The sequence below is a fragment of the Salmo salar genome, chromosome ssa18, assembly GCF_905237065.1.
Source record: "Salmo salar chromosome ssa18, Ssal_v3.1, whole genome shotgun sequence".
NCBI lineage: Eukaryota > Metazoa > Chordata > Actinopteri > Salmoniformes > Salmonidae > Salmo > Salmo salar.
The window spans coordinates 35,521,341-35,538,662 of NC_059459.1; the positions used below are offsets into that span (position 1 = coordinate 35,521,341).

Genomic DNA, 17,322 nt, shown 5'->3' on the forward strand with positions numbered 1-17,322 from the left:
AATATCACGACCTGTCTATAGTGTTATTAAACATTGAATATCATGACCTGTCTATAGTGGTATTAAAACAGGGAATATCATGACCTGTCTATAGCGTTATTAAACAGGGAATATCATGACCTGTCTATAGAGTGTTATTAAGCGGGGAATATCATGACCTGTCTATAGTGGTATTAAACAGGGAATATCATGACCTGTCTATAGAGTGTTATTAAACAGGGAATATCATGACCTGGCTATAGAGTGTTATTAAACAGGGAATATCATGACCTGTCTATAGAGTGAAATTAAACAGGGAGTATCATGACCTGTCTATAGTGGTATTAAACAGGGAATATCATGACCTGTCTATAGAGTGTTATTAAACAGGGAATATCACGACCTGTCTATAGAGTTATTAAACAGGGAATATCACGACCTGTCTATAGTGGTATTAAACAGGGAATATCATGACCTGTCTATAGTGGTATTAAACAGGGAATATCATGACCTGTCTATAGCGTTATTAAACAGGGAATATCATGACCTGTCTATAGGGGTATTAAACGGGGAATATCATGACCTGTCTATAGTGGTTTTAAACAGGGAATATCATGACCTGTCAATAGAGTGGTATTAAACAGGGAATATCATGACCTGTCTATAGAGTGGTATTAAACAGGGAATATCATGACCTGTCTATAGAGTGGTATTAAACAGGGAATATCATGACCTGGATACCACTGGATATCATAAGGTGAATGTACCAATTTGTAAGTCGCTCTGGATAAGAGCGTCTGCTAAATGACTTAAATGTTAAATGTTAAAATGACCTGTCTATAGAGTGGTATTAAACAGGGAATATCATGACCTGTCGATAGAGTGGTATTAAACAGGGAATATCATGACCTGTCTATAGAGTGTTATTAAACAGGGAATATCACGACCTGTCTATAGTGTTATTAAACAGGGAATATCACGACCTGTCTATAGTGGTATTAAAACAGGAAATATCATGACCTGTCTATAGCGTTATTAAACAGGGAATATCATGACCTGTCTATAGAATGTTATTAAGCAGGGAATATCATGACCTGTCTATAGTGGTATTAAACAGGGAATATCATGACCTGTCTATAGTGGTATTAAACAGGGAATATCACGACCTGTCTATAGTGGTATTAAACAGGGAATATCACGACCTGTCTATAGAGTGTTATTAAACAGGGAATATCATGACCCGTCTATAGAGTGTTATTAAACAGGGAATATCACGACCCGTCTATAGAGTGTTATTAAACAGGGAATATCATGACCTGTCTATAGAGTGTAATTAAACAGGGAATATCATTACCTGGCTATAGAGTGTTATTAAACAGGGAATATCATGACCTGTCTATAGTTATAACAGGAAATCACCTGTCTATAGTGTATTAACAGGGAATATCATGACCTGTCTATGATGAAATTAAAAAGGGAGTATCATGACCTGTCTATAGTGGTATTAAACAGGGAATATCATGACCTGTCTATAGAGTGTTATTAAACAGGGAATATCACGACCCGTCTATAGAGTGTTATTAAACAGGGAATATCATGACCTGTCTATAGAGTGGTGTTAAACAGGGAATATCACGACCTGTCTATAGTGTTATTAAAAAGGGAATATCATGACCTGTCAATAGAGTGGTATTAAACAGGGAATATCACGACCTGTCTATAGAGTAGTATTAAACAGGGAATATCATGACATGTCTATAGAGTGGTATTAAACAGGGAATATCATGACCTGTCTATAGAGTGTTATTAAACAGGGAATATCACGACCTGTCTATAGTGTTATTAAACAGGGAATATCACGACCTGTCTATAGTGTTATTAAACAGGGAATATCACGACCTGTCTATAGAGTGGTATTAAACAGGGAATATCACGACCTGTCTATAGTGTTATTAAACAGGGAATATCATGACCTGTCTATAGAGTAGTATTAAACAGGGAATATCATGACATGTCTATAGACTGGTATTAAACAGGGAATATCACGACCTGTCTATAGAGTGTTATTAAACAGAGAATATCACGACCTGGCTATAGTGTTATTAAACAGGGAATATCACGACCTGTCTATAGTGTTATTAAACAGGGAATATCATGACCTGTCTATAGTGGTATTAAACAGGGAATATCATGACCTGTCTATAGTGTTATTAAACAGGGAATATCACGACCTGTCTATAGAGTGTTATTAAACAGGGAATATCATGACCTGTCTATAGTGGTATTAAACAGGGAATATCATGACCTGTCTATAGAGTGTTATTAAACAGGGAATATCATGACCTGTCTATAGAGTGTTATTAAACAGGGAATATCACGACCAGTCTATAGAGTGGTATTAAACAGGGAATATCATGACCTGTCTATAGTGTTATTAAACAGGGAATATCACGACCTGTCTATAGAGTGGTATTAAACAGGGAATATAACGACCAGTCTATAGTGTTATTAAACAGGGAATATCACGACCTGTCTATAGAGTGGTATTAAACAGGGAATATAACGACCTGTCTATAGTGTTATTAAACAGGGAATATCATGACCTGTCTATAGAGTGTTATTAAACAGGGAATATCACGACCTGTCTATAGTGTTATTAAACAGGGAATATCACGACCTGTCTATAGAGTGTTATTAAACAGGGAATATCACAACCTGTCTATAGAGTGGTATTAAACAGGGAATATCATGACCTGTCTATAGAGTGGTATTAAACAGGGAATATCATGACCTGTCGATAGAGTGGTATTAAACAGGGAAATTCACGACCTGTCTATAGAGTGGTATTAAACAGGGAATATCATGACCTGTCTATAGTGTTATTAAACAGGGAATATCATGACCTGTCTATAGAGTGTTATTAAACAGGGAATATCACGACCTGTCTATAGTGTTATTAAACTGGGAATATCACGACCTGTCTATAGAGCGTTATTAAACAGGGAATATCATGACCTGTCTATAGTGGTATTAAACAGGGAATATCACGACCTGTCTATAGAGTGGTATTAAACAGGGAATATCACGACCTGTCTATAGAGTGTTATTAAATAGGGAATATCACGAACAGTCAATAGAGTGGTATTAAACAGGGAATATCATGACCTGTCTATAGTGGTATTAAACAGGGAATATCATGACCTGTCTATAGTGGTATTAAACAGGGAATATCATGACCTGTCTATAGTGGTATTAAACAGGGAATATCACGACCTGTCTATAGAGTGTTATTAAACAGGGAATATCACGACCCGTCTATAGAGTGTTATTAAACAGGGAATATCATGACCTGTCTATAGAGTGTTATTAAACAGGGAATATCATTACCTGGCTATAAAGTGTTATTAAACAGGGAATATCATGACCTGTCTATAGAGTGAAATTAAACAGGGAGTATCATGACCTGTCTATAGTGGTATTAAACAGGGAATATCATGACCTGTCTATAGAGTGCTATTAAACAGGGAATATCACGACCCGTCTATAGAGTGTTATTAAACAGGGAATATCATGACCTGTCTATAGAGTGGTGTTAAACAGGGAATATCATGACCTGTCTATAGTGTTATTAAACAGGCAATATCACGACCTGTCTATAGTGTTATTAAAAAGGGAATATCATGACCTGTCTATAGTGGTATTAAACAGGGAATATCACGACCTGTCTATAGAGTGTTATTAAACAGGGAATATCACGACCCGTCTATAGAGTGTTATTAAACAGGGAATATCATGACCTGTCTATAGAGTGGTATTAAACAGGGAATATCCGTACCTGTCTATAAAGTGTTATTAAACAGGGAATATCACGACCTGTCTATAGAGTGATATTAAACAGGGAGTATCACGACCTGTCTATAGAGTGTTATTAAACAGGGAATATCACGACCTGTCTATAGGTGTTATTAAACAGGGAATATCACGACCTGTCTATAGAGTGGTATTAAACAGGGAATATCACGACCCGTCTATAGGTGTTATTAAACAGGGAATATCATCCTGTCTATAGTGTTATTAAACAGGGAATATCATTACCTGTCTATAGAGTGTTATTAAACAGGGAATATCACGCCTGTCTATAGTGTATTAAACAGGAATATCACGACCTGTCTATAGAGTGTTATTAAACAGGGAATATCACGACCCGTCTATAGAGTGTTATTAAACAGGGAATATCATGACCTGTCTATAGAGTGGTGTTAAACAGGGAATATCATGACCTGTCTATAGTGTTATTAAACAGGGAATATCACGACCTGTCTATAGTGTTATTAAAAAGGGAATATCATGACCTGTCTATAGAGTGGTATTAAACAGGGAATATCACGACCTGTCTATAGAGTAGTATTAAACAGGGAATATCATGACATGTCTATAGAGTGGTATTAAACAGGGAATATCATGACCTGTCTATAGAGTGTTATTAAACAGAGAATATCACGACCTGGCTATAGTGTTATTAAACAGGGAATATCACGACCTGGCTATAGTGTTATTAAACAGGGAATATCACGACCTGTCTATAGTGTTTTTAAACAGGGAATATCACGACCTGTCTATAGAGTGGTATTAAACAGGGAATATCACGACCTGTCTATAGTGTTATTAAACAGGGAATATCATGACCTGTCTACAGAGTGTTATTAAACAGGGAATATCATGACCTGTCTATAGTGGTATTAAACAGGGAATATCATGACCTGTCTATAGAGTGTTATTAAACAGGAAATATCACGACCTGTCTATAGAGTGTTATTAAACAGGGAATATCACGACCTGTCTATAGAGTTATTAAACAGGGAATATCACGACCTGTCTATAGTGTTATTAAACAGGGAATATCATGACCTGTCTATAGAGTGTTATTAAACAGGGAATATCACGACCTGTCTATAGAGTTATTAAACAGGGAATATCACGACCTGTCTATAGTGGTATTAAACAGGGAATATCATGACCTGTCTATAGTGGTATTAAACAGGGAATATCATGACCTGTCTATAGCGTTATTAAACAGGGAATATCAAGACCTGTCTATAGGGGTATTAAACAGGGAATATCATGACCTGTCTATAGTGGTTTTAAACAGGGAATATCATGACCTGTCAATAGAGTGGTATTAAACAGGGAATATCATGACCTGTCTATAGAGTGGTATTAAACAGGGAATATCATGACCTGTCTATAGAGTGGTGTTAAACAGGGAATATCATGACCTGTCTATAGTGGTATTAAACAGGGAATATCATGACCTGTCTATAGTGGTATTAAACAGGGAATATCACGACCTGTCTATAGAGTGTTATTAAACAGGGAATATCACGACCCGTCTATAGAGTGTTATTAAACAGGGAATATCATGACCTGTCTATAGAGTGTTATTAAACAGGGAATATCATTACCTGGCTATAAAGTGTTATTAAACAGGGAATATCATGACCTGTCTATAGAGTGAAATTAAACAGGGAGTATCATGACCTGTCTATAGAGTGTTATTAAACAGGGAATATCACGACCCGTCTATAGAGTGTTATTAAACAGGGAATATCATGACCTGTCTATAGAGTGGTGTTAAACAGGGAATATCATGACCTGTCTATAGTGTTATTAAACAGGGAATATCACCTGTCTATAGTGTTATTAAAAAGGGAATATCATGACCTGTCTATAGTTTGGTATTAAACAGGGAATATCACGACCTGTCTATAGAGTGTTATTAAACAGGGAATATCACGACCCGTCTATAGAGTGTTATTAAACAGGGAATATCATGACCTGTCTATAGAGTGGTGTTAAACAGGGAATATCATGACCTGTCTATAGTGTTATTAAACAGGGAATATCACGACCTGTCTATAGTGTTATTAAAAAGGGAATATCATGACCTGTCTATAGAGTGGTATTAAACAGGGAATATCACGACCTGTCTATAGAGTAGTATTAAACAGGGAATATCATGACATGTCTATAGAGTGGTATTAAACAGGGAATATCATGACCTGTCTATAGAGTGTTATTAAACAGAGAATATCACGACCTGGCTATAGTGTTATTAAACAGGGAATATCACGACCTGGCTATAGTGTTATTAAACAGGGAATATCACGACCTGTCTATAGTGTTTTTAAACAGGGAATATCACGACCTGTCTATAGAGTGGTATTAAACAGGGAATATCACGACCTGTCTATAGTGTTATTAAACAGGGAATATCATGACCTGTCTACAGAGTGTTATTAAACAGGGAATATCATGACCTGTCTATAGTGGTATTAAACAGGGAATATCATGACCTGTCTATAGAGTGTTATTAAACAGGAAATATCATGACCTGTCTATAGAGTGTTATTAAACAGGGAATATCACGACCTGTCTATAGAGTTATTAAACAGGGAATATCACGACCTGTCTATAGTGGTATTAAACAGGGAATATCATGACCTGTCTATAGAGTGTTATTAAACAGGGAATATCACGACCTGTCTATAGAGTTATTAAACAGGGAATATCACGACCTGTCTATAGTGGTATTAAACAGGGAATATCATGACCTGTCTATAGTGGTATTAAACAGGGAATATCATGACCTGTCTATAGCGTTATTAAACAGGGAATATCAAGACCTGTCTATAGGGGTATTAAACAGGGAATATCATGACCTGTCTATAGTGGTTTTAAACAGGGAATATCATGACCTGTCAATAGAGTGGTATTAAACAGGGAATATCATGACCTGTCTATAGAGTGGTATTAAACAGGGAATATCATGACCTGTCTATAGAGTGGTATTAAACAGGGAATATCATGACCTGGATACCACTGGATATCATAAGGTGAATGTACCAATTTGTAAGTCGCTCTGGATAAGAGCGTCTGCTAAATGACTTAAATGTTAAATGTTAAAATGACCTGTCTATAGAGTGGTATTAAACAGGGAATATCATGACCTGTCGATAGAGTGGTATTAAACAGGGAATATCGTGACCTGTCTATAGAGTGTTATTAAACAGGGAATATCACGACCTGTCTATAGTGTTATTAAACAGGGAATATCACGACCTGTCTATAGTGGTATTAAAACAGGGAATATCATGACCTGTCTATAGCGTTATTAACCAGGGAATATCATGACCTGTCTATAGAGTGTTATTAAGCAGGGAATATCATGACCTGTCTATAGTGGTATTAAACAGGGAATATCACGACCTGTCTATAGTGGTATTAAACAGGGAATATCATGACCTGTCTATAGAGTGTTATTAAACAGGGAATATCACGACCTGTCTATAGTGTTATTAAACAGGGAATATCACGACCTGTCTATAGTGTTATTAAACATGGAATATCACGACCTGTCTATAGAGTGGTATTAAACAGGGAATATCACGACCTGTCTATAGTGTTATTAAACAGGGAATATCATGACCTGTCTATAGAGTAGTATTAAACAGGGAATATCATGACATGTCTATAGAGTGGTATTAAACAGGGAATATCACGACCTGTCTATAGAGTGGTATAAAACAGAGAATATCACGACCTGGCTATAGTGTTATTAAACAGGGAATATCACGACCTGTCTATAGTGTTATTAAACAGGGAATATCATGACCTGTCTATAGAGTGGTATTAAACAGGGAATATCACGACCTGTCTATAGTGTTATTAAACAGGGAATATCACGACCTGTCTATGGTGTTATTAAACATGGAATATCACGACCTGTCTATAGAGTGGTATTAAACAGGGAATATCACGACCTGTCTATAGTGTTATTAAACAGGGAATATCATGACCTGTCTATAGAGTAGTATTAAACAGGGAATATCATGACATGTCTATAGAGTGGTATTAAACAGGGAATATCACGACCTGTCTATAGAGTGGTATAAAACAGAGAATATCACGACCTGGCTATAGTGTTATTAAACAGGGAATATCACGACCTGTCTATAGTGTTATTAAACAGGGAATATCATGACCTGTCTATAGAGTGGTATTAAACAGGGAATATCACGACCTGTATATAGTGTTATTAAACAGGGAATATCATGACCTGTCTATAGAGTGTTATTAAACAGGGAATATCACGACCTGTCTATAGTGGTATTAAACAGGGAATATCACGACCTGTCTATAGAGTGTTATTAAACAGGGAATATCACGACCTGTCTATAGAGTGGTATTAAACAGGGAATATCACGACCTGTCTATAGTGTTATTAAACAGGGAATATCACGACCTGTCTATAGAGTGGTATTAATCAGGGAATATAACGACCTGTCTATAGTGTTATTAAACAGGGAATATCACGACCTGTCTATAGAGTGGTATTAAACAGGGAATATTATGACCTGTCTATAGTGGTATTAAACAGGGAATATCATGACCTGTCTATAATGTTATTAAACAGGGAATATCACGACCTGTCTATAGAGTGGTATAAAACAGAGAATATCACGACCTGGCTATAGTGTTATTAAACAGGGAATATCACGACCTGTCTATAGTGTTATTAAACAGGGAATATCATGACCTGTCTATAGAGTGGTATTAAACAGGGAATATCACGACCTGTCTATAGTGTTATTAAACAGGGAATATCACGACCTGTCTATAGTGTTATTAAACATGGAATATCACGACCTGTCTATAGAGTGGTATTAAACAGGGAATATCACGACCTGTCTATAGTGTTATTAAACAGGGAATATCATGACCTGTCTATAGAGTAGTATTAAACAGGGAATATCATGACATGTCTATAGAGTGGTATTAAACAGGGAATATCACGACCTGTCTATAGAGTGGTATAAAACAGAGAATATCACGACCTGGCTATAGTGTTATTAAACAGGGAATATCACGACCTGTCTATAGTGTTATTAAACAGGGAATATCATGACCTGTCTATAGAGTGGTATTAAACAGGGAATATCACGACCTGTATATAGTGTTATTAAACAGGGAATATCATGACCTGTCTATAGAGTGTTATTAAACAGGGAATATCATGACCTGTCTATAGTGGTATTAAACAGGGAATATCATGACCTGTCTATAGAGTGTTATTAAACAGGGAATATCATGACCTGTCTATAGAGTGGTATTAAACAGGGAATATCATGACCTGTCTATAGTGTTATTAAACAGGGAATATCACGACCTGTCTATAGAGTGGTATTAATCAGGGAATATAACGACCTGTCTATAGTGTTATTAAACAGGGAATATCACGACCTGTCTATAGAGTGGTATTAAACAGGGAATATTATGACCTGTCTATAGTGGTATTAAACAGGGAATATCATGACCTGTCTATAATGTTATTAAACAGGGAATATCACGACCTGTCTATAGAGTGTTATTAAACAGGGAATATCATGACCTGTCTATAGTGGTATTAAACAGGGAATATCATGACCTGTCTATAGAGTGGTGTTAAACAGGGAATATCATGACCTGTCTATAGTGTTATTAAACAGGGAATATCACAACCTGTCTATAGTGTTATTAAAAAGGGAATATCATGACCTGTCAATAGAGTGGTATTAAACAGGGAATATCACGACCTGTCTATAGAGTAGTATTAAACAGGGAATATCATGACATGTCTATAGAGTGGTATTAAACAGGGAATATCATGACCTGTCTATAGAGTGTTATTAAACAGGGAATATCACGACCTGTCTATAGTGTTATTAAACAGGGAATATCACGACCTGTTTATAGTGTTATTAAACAGGGAATATCACGACCTGTCTATAGAGTGGTATTAAACAGGGAATATCACGACCTGTCTATAGTGTTATTAAACAGGGAATATCATGACCTGTCTATAGAGTAGTATTAAACAGGGAATATCATGACATGTCTATAGACTGGTATTAAACAGGGAATATCACGACCTGTCTATAGAGTGTTATTAAACAGAGAATATCACGACCTGGCTATAGTGTTATTAAACAGGGAATATCATGACCTGTCTATAGAGTGTTATTAAACAGGGAATATCATGACCTGTCTATAGTGGTATTAAACAGGGAATATCATGACCTGTCTATAGAGTGTTATTAAACAGGGAATATCATGACCTGTCTATAGAGTGGTATTAAACAGGGAATATCATGACCTGTCTATAGTTTTATTAAACAGGGAATATCACGACCTGTCTATAGAGTGTTATTAAACAGGGAATATCATGACCTGTCTATAGAGTGTTATTAAACAGGGAATATCACGACCTGTCTATAGTGTTATTAAACAGGGAATATCACGACCTGTCTATAGTGTTATTAAACAGGGAATATCACGACCTGTCTATAGAGTGGTATTAAACAGGGAATATCACGACCTGTCTATAGTGTTATTAAACAGGGAATATCATGACCTGTCTATAGAGTAGTATTAAACAGGGAATATCATGACATGTCTATGGACTGGTATTAAACAGGGAATATCACGACCTGTCTATAGAGTGTTATTAAACAGAGAATATCACGACCTGGCTATAGTGTTATTAAACAGGGAATATCACGACCTGTCTATAGTGTTATTAAACAGGGAATATCATGACCTGTCTATAGAGTGGTATTAAACAGGGAATATCATGACCTGTCTATAGTGGTATTAAACAGGGAATATCATGACCTGTCTATAGAGTGTTATTAAACAGGGAATATCATGACCTGTCTATAGAGTGGTATTAAACAGGGAATATCATGACCTGTCTATAGTGTTATTAAACAGGGAATATCACGACCTGTCTATAGAGTGGTATTAATCAGGGAATATCATGACCTGTCTATAGAGTGTTATTAAACAGGGAATACCACGACCTGTCTATAGTGTTATTAAACAGGGAATATCATGACCTGTCTATAGTGGTATTAAACAGGGAATATCATGACCTGTCTATAGTGTTATTAAACAGGGAATATCACGACCTGTCTATAGAGTGTTATTAAACAGGGAATATCATGACCTGTCTATAGTGGTATTAAACAGGGAATATCATGACCTGTCTATAGAGTGTTATTAAACAGGGAATATCATGACCTGTCTATAGAGTGTTATTAAACAGGGAATATCACGACCAGTCTATAGAGTGGTATTAAACAGGGAATATCATGACCTGTCTATAGTGTTATTAAACAGGGAATATCACGACCTGTCAATAGAGTGGTATTAAACAGGGAATATAACGACCTGTCTATAGTGTTATTAAACAGGGAATATCACGACCTGTCTATAGAGTGGTATTAAACAGGGAATATAACGACCTGTCTATAGTGTTATTAAACAGGGAATATCATGACCTGTCTATAGAGTGTTATTAAACAGGGAATATCACGACCTGTCTATAGTGTTATTAAACAGGGAATATCACGACCTGTCTATAGAGTGTTATTAAACAGGGAATATCATGACCTGTCTATAGAGTGGTATTAAACAGGGAATATCATGACCTGTCTATAGTGTTATTAAACAGGGAATATCACGACCTGTCTATAGAGTGGTATTAAAGAGGGAATATCATGACCTGTCAATAGTGTTATTAAACAGGGAATATCGTGACCTGTCTATAGTGTTATTAAACAGGGAATATCACAACCTGTCTATAGAGTGGTATTAAACAGGGAATATCATGACCTGTCTATAGAGTGGTATTAAACAGGGAATATCATGACCTGTCGATAGAGTGGTATTAAACAGGGAAATTCACGACCTGTCTATAGAGTGGTATTAAACAGGGAATATCACGACCTGTCTATAGTGTTATTAAACTGGGAATATCACGACCTGTCTATAGAGCGTTATTAAACAGGGAATATCATGACCTGTCTATAGTGGTATTAAACAGGGAATATCACGACCTGTCTATAGAGTGGTATTAAACAGGGAATATCACGACCTGTCTATAGAGTGTTATTAAATAGGGAATATCACGAACAGTCAATAGAGTGGTATTAAACAGGGAATATCATGACCTGTCTATAGTGTTATTAAACAAGGAATATCATGAACTGTCTATAGTGGTATTAAACAGGGAATATCATGACCTGTCTATAGAGTGGTATTAAACAGGGAATATCATGACCTGGATACCACTGGATATCATAAGGTGAATGTACCAATTTGTAAGTCGCTCTGGATAAGAGCGTCTGCTAAATTGACTTAAATGTTAAATGTTAAAATGACCTGTCTATAGAGTGGTATTAAACAGGGAATATCATGACCTGTCGATAGAGTGGTATTAAACAGGGAATATCACGACCTGTCTATAGTGTTATTAAACAGGGAATATCATGACCTGTCCATAGAGTGTTATTAAGCAGGGAATATCATGACCTGTCTATAGTGGTATTAAACAGGGAATATCATGACCTGTCTATAGTGGTATTAAACAGGGAATATCACGACCTGTCTATAGAGTGGTATTAAACAGGGAATATCACGACCCGTCTATAGAGTGTTATTAAACAGGGAATATCACGACCTGTCTATAGAGTGTTATTAAACAGGGAATATCATGACCTGTCTATAAAGTGTTATTAAACAGGGAATATCATGACCTGTCTATAGAGTGAAATTAAACAGGGAGTATCATGACCTGTCTATAGTGGAATTAAACAGGGAATATCATGACCTGTCTATAGAGTGTTATTAAACAGGGAATATCACGACCCGTCTATAGAGTGTTATTAAACAGGGAATATCATGACCTGTCTATAGAGTGGTGTTAAACAGGGAATATCATGACCTGTCTATAGTGTTATTAAACAGTGAATATCACGACCTGTCTATAGTGTTATTAAAAAGGGAATATCATGACCTGTCTATAGAGTGGTATTAAACAGGGAATATCACGACCTGTCTATAGAGTAGTATTAAACAGGGAATATCATGACATGTCTATAGAGTGGTATTAATAAACAGGGAATATCATGACCTGTCTATAGAGTGTTATTAAACAGGGAATATCCCGACCTGTCTATAGTGTTATTAAACAGGGAATATCACGACCTGTCTATAGTGTTATTAAACAGGGAATATCATGACCTGTCTATAGAGTGGTATTAAACAGGGAATATCACGACCTGTATATAGTGTTATTAAACAGGGAATATCATGACCTGTCTATAGTGTTATTAAACAGGGAATATCACAACCTGTCTATAGTGGTATTAAACAGGGAATATCATGACCTGTCTAAAGTGTTATTAAACAGGGAATATCACGACCTGTCTATAGAGTGTTATTAAACAGGGAATATCATGACCTGTCTATAGTGGTATTAAACAGGGAATATCACGACCTGTCTATAGAGTGGTATTAAACAGGGAATATCATGACCTGTCTATAGAGTGGTGTTAACCTGTTGGGTCTAGGGGGCAGCATTTGCACGTCTGGATAAAAAAAATGTACCCGATTTAATCTGGTTACTAATCCTACCCAGTAACTACAATATGCATATACTTATTATATATGGATAGAAAACACTCTAAAGTTTCCAAAACTGTTTGAATGGTGTCTGTGAGTATAACAGAACTCATTTGGCAGGCAAAACCCTGAGACATTTTCTGACAGGAAGTGGATACCTGATGTGTTGTATTGACTTTAAACCTATCCCATTGAAAAACACAGGGGTTTAGGAATATTTTGGCACTTCCTATTGCTTCCACTAGATGTCACCAGCCTTTACAAAGTGTTTTGAGTCTTCTGGAGGGAGATCTGACCGAACAAGAGCCATGGAACGTTGATGTCCCATTAGACACCTGGCGCGCTAGTTCATGTTGGGTACCCTCGTTCCAATACGTTATAAAAGAGTATGCATTTGTCCACCTTGAATATTATTCATGTTCTGGTTAAAAAAGGCCCTAATGATTTATGCTATACAACGTTTGACATGTTTGAACGAACGGAAATATATTTTTTCCCCTCGTTCATGACGAGAAGTCCGGCTGGCTTACATCATGTGCTAACGAGACGGAGATTTTTGGACATAAATGATGAGCTTTTTTGAACAAAACTACATTCGTTATGGACCTGTGATACCTGGAAGTGACATCTGATGAAGAGAATCAAAGGTAATGGATTATTTACATAGTATTTTCGATTTTAGATCTCCCCAACATGACGTCTAGTCTGTATCGCAACGCCGTATTTTCTGGGCGCAGTGCTCGGATTATTGCAAAGTGTGATTTCCCAGTAAGGTTATTTTTAAATCTGGCAAGTTGATTGCGTTCAAAAGATGTAAATCTATAATTCTTTAAATGACAATATAATATTTTACCAATGTTTTCTAATTTTAATTATTTAATTTGTGACGCTGACTTGACTGCCGGTTATTGGAGGAAACGATTTCCTCAACATCAATGCCATAGTAAAACGCTGTTTTTTGATATAAATATGAACTTGATAGAACTAAAAATGCATGCATTGTCTAACATAATGTCCTAGGAGTGTCATCTGATGGAGATTGTAAAAGGTTAGTGCATCATTTTAGCTGGTTTTATGGTTTTGGTGACCCTGTCTTTGACTTGACAAAACATTACACACAACTCTTGTAAATGTACTGTCCTAACATACTCTAAATTTATGCTTTCGCCGTAAAACCTTTTTGAAATCGTAAAACGTGGTTAGATTAAGGAGATGTTTATCTTTCAAATGGTGTAACATAGTTGTATTTTTGAAAAATTTGAATTTTTACATTTATTTGGATTCAAATTTGCCGCTCTTGAAATGCACCTGCTGTTGATGGAGTGCACCACGGGTGGCACGCTAGCGTCCCACCTAGCCCCAAGAGGTTAAACAGGGAATATCATGACCTGTCTATAGTGGTATTAAACAGGGAATATCATGACCTGTCTATAGTGGTATTAAACAGGGAATATCATGACCTGTCTATAGTGGTATTAAACAGGGAATATCATGATCTGGATACCACTGGATATCATAAGGTGAATGTACCAATTTGTAAGTCGCTCTGGATAAGAGCGTCTGCTAAATGACTTAAATGTTAAATGTTAAAATGACCTGTCTATAGAGTGGTATTAAACAGGGAATATCATGACCTGTCGATAGAGTGGTATTAAACAGGGAATATCACGACCTGTCTATAGTGTTATTAAACAGGGAATATCATGACCTGTCTATAGAGTGTTATTAAGCAGGGAATATCATGACCTGTCTATAGTGGTATTAAACAGGGAATATCATGACCTGTCTATAGTGGTATTAAACAGGGAATATCATGACCTGTCTATAGTGGTATTAAACAGGGAATATCACGACCTGTCTATAGAGTGTTATTAAACAGGGAATATCACGACCCGTCTATAGAGTGTTATTAAACAGGGAATATCATGACCTGTCTATAGAGTGTTATTAAACAGGGAATATCATTACCTGGCTATAAAGTGTTATTAAACAGGGAATATCATGACCTGTCTATAGAGTGAAATTAAACAGGGTGTATCATGACCTGTCTATAGTGGTATTAAACAGGGAATATCATGACCTGTCTATAGAGTGTTATTAAACAGGGAATATCACGACCCGTCTATAGAGTGTTATTAAACAGGGAATATCATGACCTGTCTATAGAGTGGTGTTAAACAGGGAATATCATGACCTGTCTATATTGTTATTAAACAGGGAATATCACGACCTGTCTATAGTGTTATTAAAAAGGGAATATCATGACCTGTCTATAGAGTGGTATTAAACAGGGAATATCACGACCTGTCTATAGAGTAGTATTAAACAGGGAATATCATGACATGTCTATAGAGTGGTATTAATAAGCAGGGAATATCATGACCTGTCTATAGAGTGTTATTAAACAGGGAATATCCCGACCTGTCTATAGTGTTATTAAACAGGGAATATCACGACCTGTCTATAGTGTTATTAAACAGGGAATATCATGACCTGTCTATAGAGTGGTATTAAACAGGGAATATCACGACCTGTATATAGTGTTATTAAACAGGGAATATCATGACCTGTCTATAGTGTTATTAAACAGGGAATATCACAACCTGTCTATAGTGGTATTAAACAGGGAATATCATGACCTGTCTAAAGTGTTATTAAACAGGGAATATCACGACCTGTCTATAGAGTGTTATTAAACAGGGAATATCACGACCTGTCTATAGTGGTATTAAACAGGGAATATCACGACCTGTCTATAGAGTGGTATTAAACAGGGAATATCATGACCTGTCTATAGAGTGGTGTTAAACAGGGAATATCATGACCTGTCTATAGTGGTATTAAACAGGGAATATCATGACCTGTCTATAGTGGTATTAAACAGGGAATATCATGACCTGTCTATAGTGGTATTAAACAGGGAATATCATGATCTGGATACCACTGGATATCATAAGGTGAATGTACCAATTTGTAAGTCGCTCTGGATAAGAGCGTCTGCTAAATGACTTAAATGTTAAATGTTAAAATGACCTGTCTATAGAGTGGTATTAAACAGGGAATATCATGACCTGTCGATAGAGTGGTATTAAACAGGGAATATCACGACCTGTCTATAGTGTTATTAAACAGGGAATATCATGACCTGTCTATAGAGTGTTATTAAGCAGGGAATATCATGACCTGTCTATAGTGGTATTAAACAGGGAATATCATGACCTGTCTATAGTGGTATTAAACAGGGAATATCATGACCTGTCTATAGTGGTATTAAACAGGGAATATCACGACCTGTCTATAGAGTGTTATTAAACAGGGAATATCACGACCCGTCTATAGAGTGTTATTAAACAGGGAATATCACGACCCGTCTATAGAGTGTTATTAAACAGGGAATATCATGACCTGTCTATAGAGTGTTATTAAACAGGGAATATCATGACCTGTCTATAGAGTGAAATTAAACAGGGTGTATCATGACCTGTCTATAGTGGTATTAAACAGGGAATATCATGACCTGTCTATAGAGTGTTATTAAACAGGGAATATCACGACCCGTCTATAGAGTGTTATTAAACAGTGAATATCATGACCTGTCTATAGAGTGGTGTTAAACAGGGAATATCATGACCTGTCTATATTGTTATTAAACAGGGAATATCACGACCTGTCTATAGTGTTATTAAAAAGGGAATATCATGACCTGTCTATAGAGTGGTATTAAACAGGGAATATCACGACCTGTCTATAGAGTAGTATTAAACAGGGAATATCATGACATGTCTATAGAGTGGTATTAATAAGCAGGGAATATCATGACCTGTCTATAGAGTGTTATTA

General features: G+C 36.3%; 1 protein-coding gene across 1 annotated transcript in view; it reads right to left on the reverse strand.

The window, feature by feature from the left end:
• The window catches only part of LOC106577322 (EH domain-binding protein 1-like), a 429,232-nt gene that overhangs the window by 242,838 nt on the left and 169,072 nt on the right, over window positions 1–17,322 (reverse strand). The window lies entirely within an intron of this gene.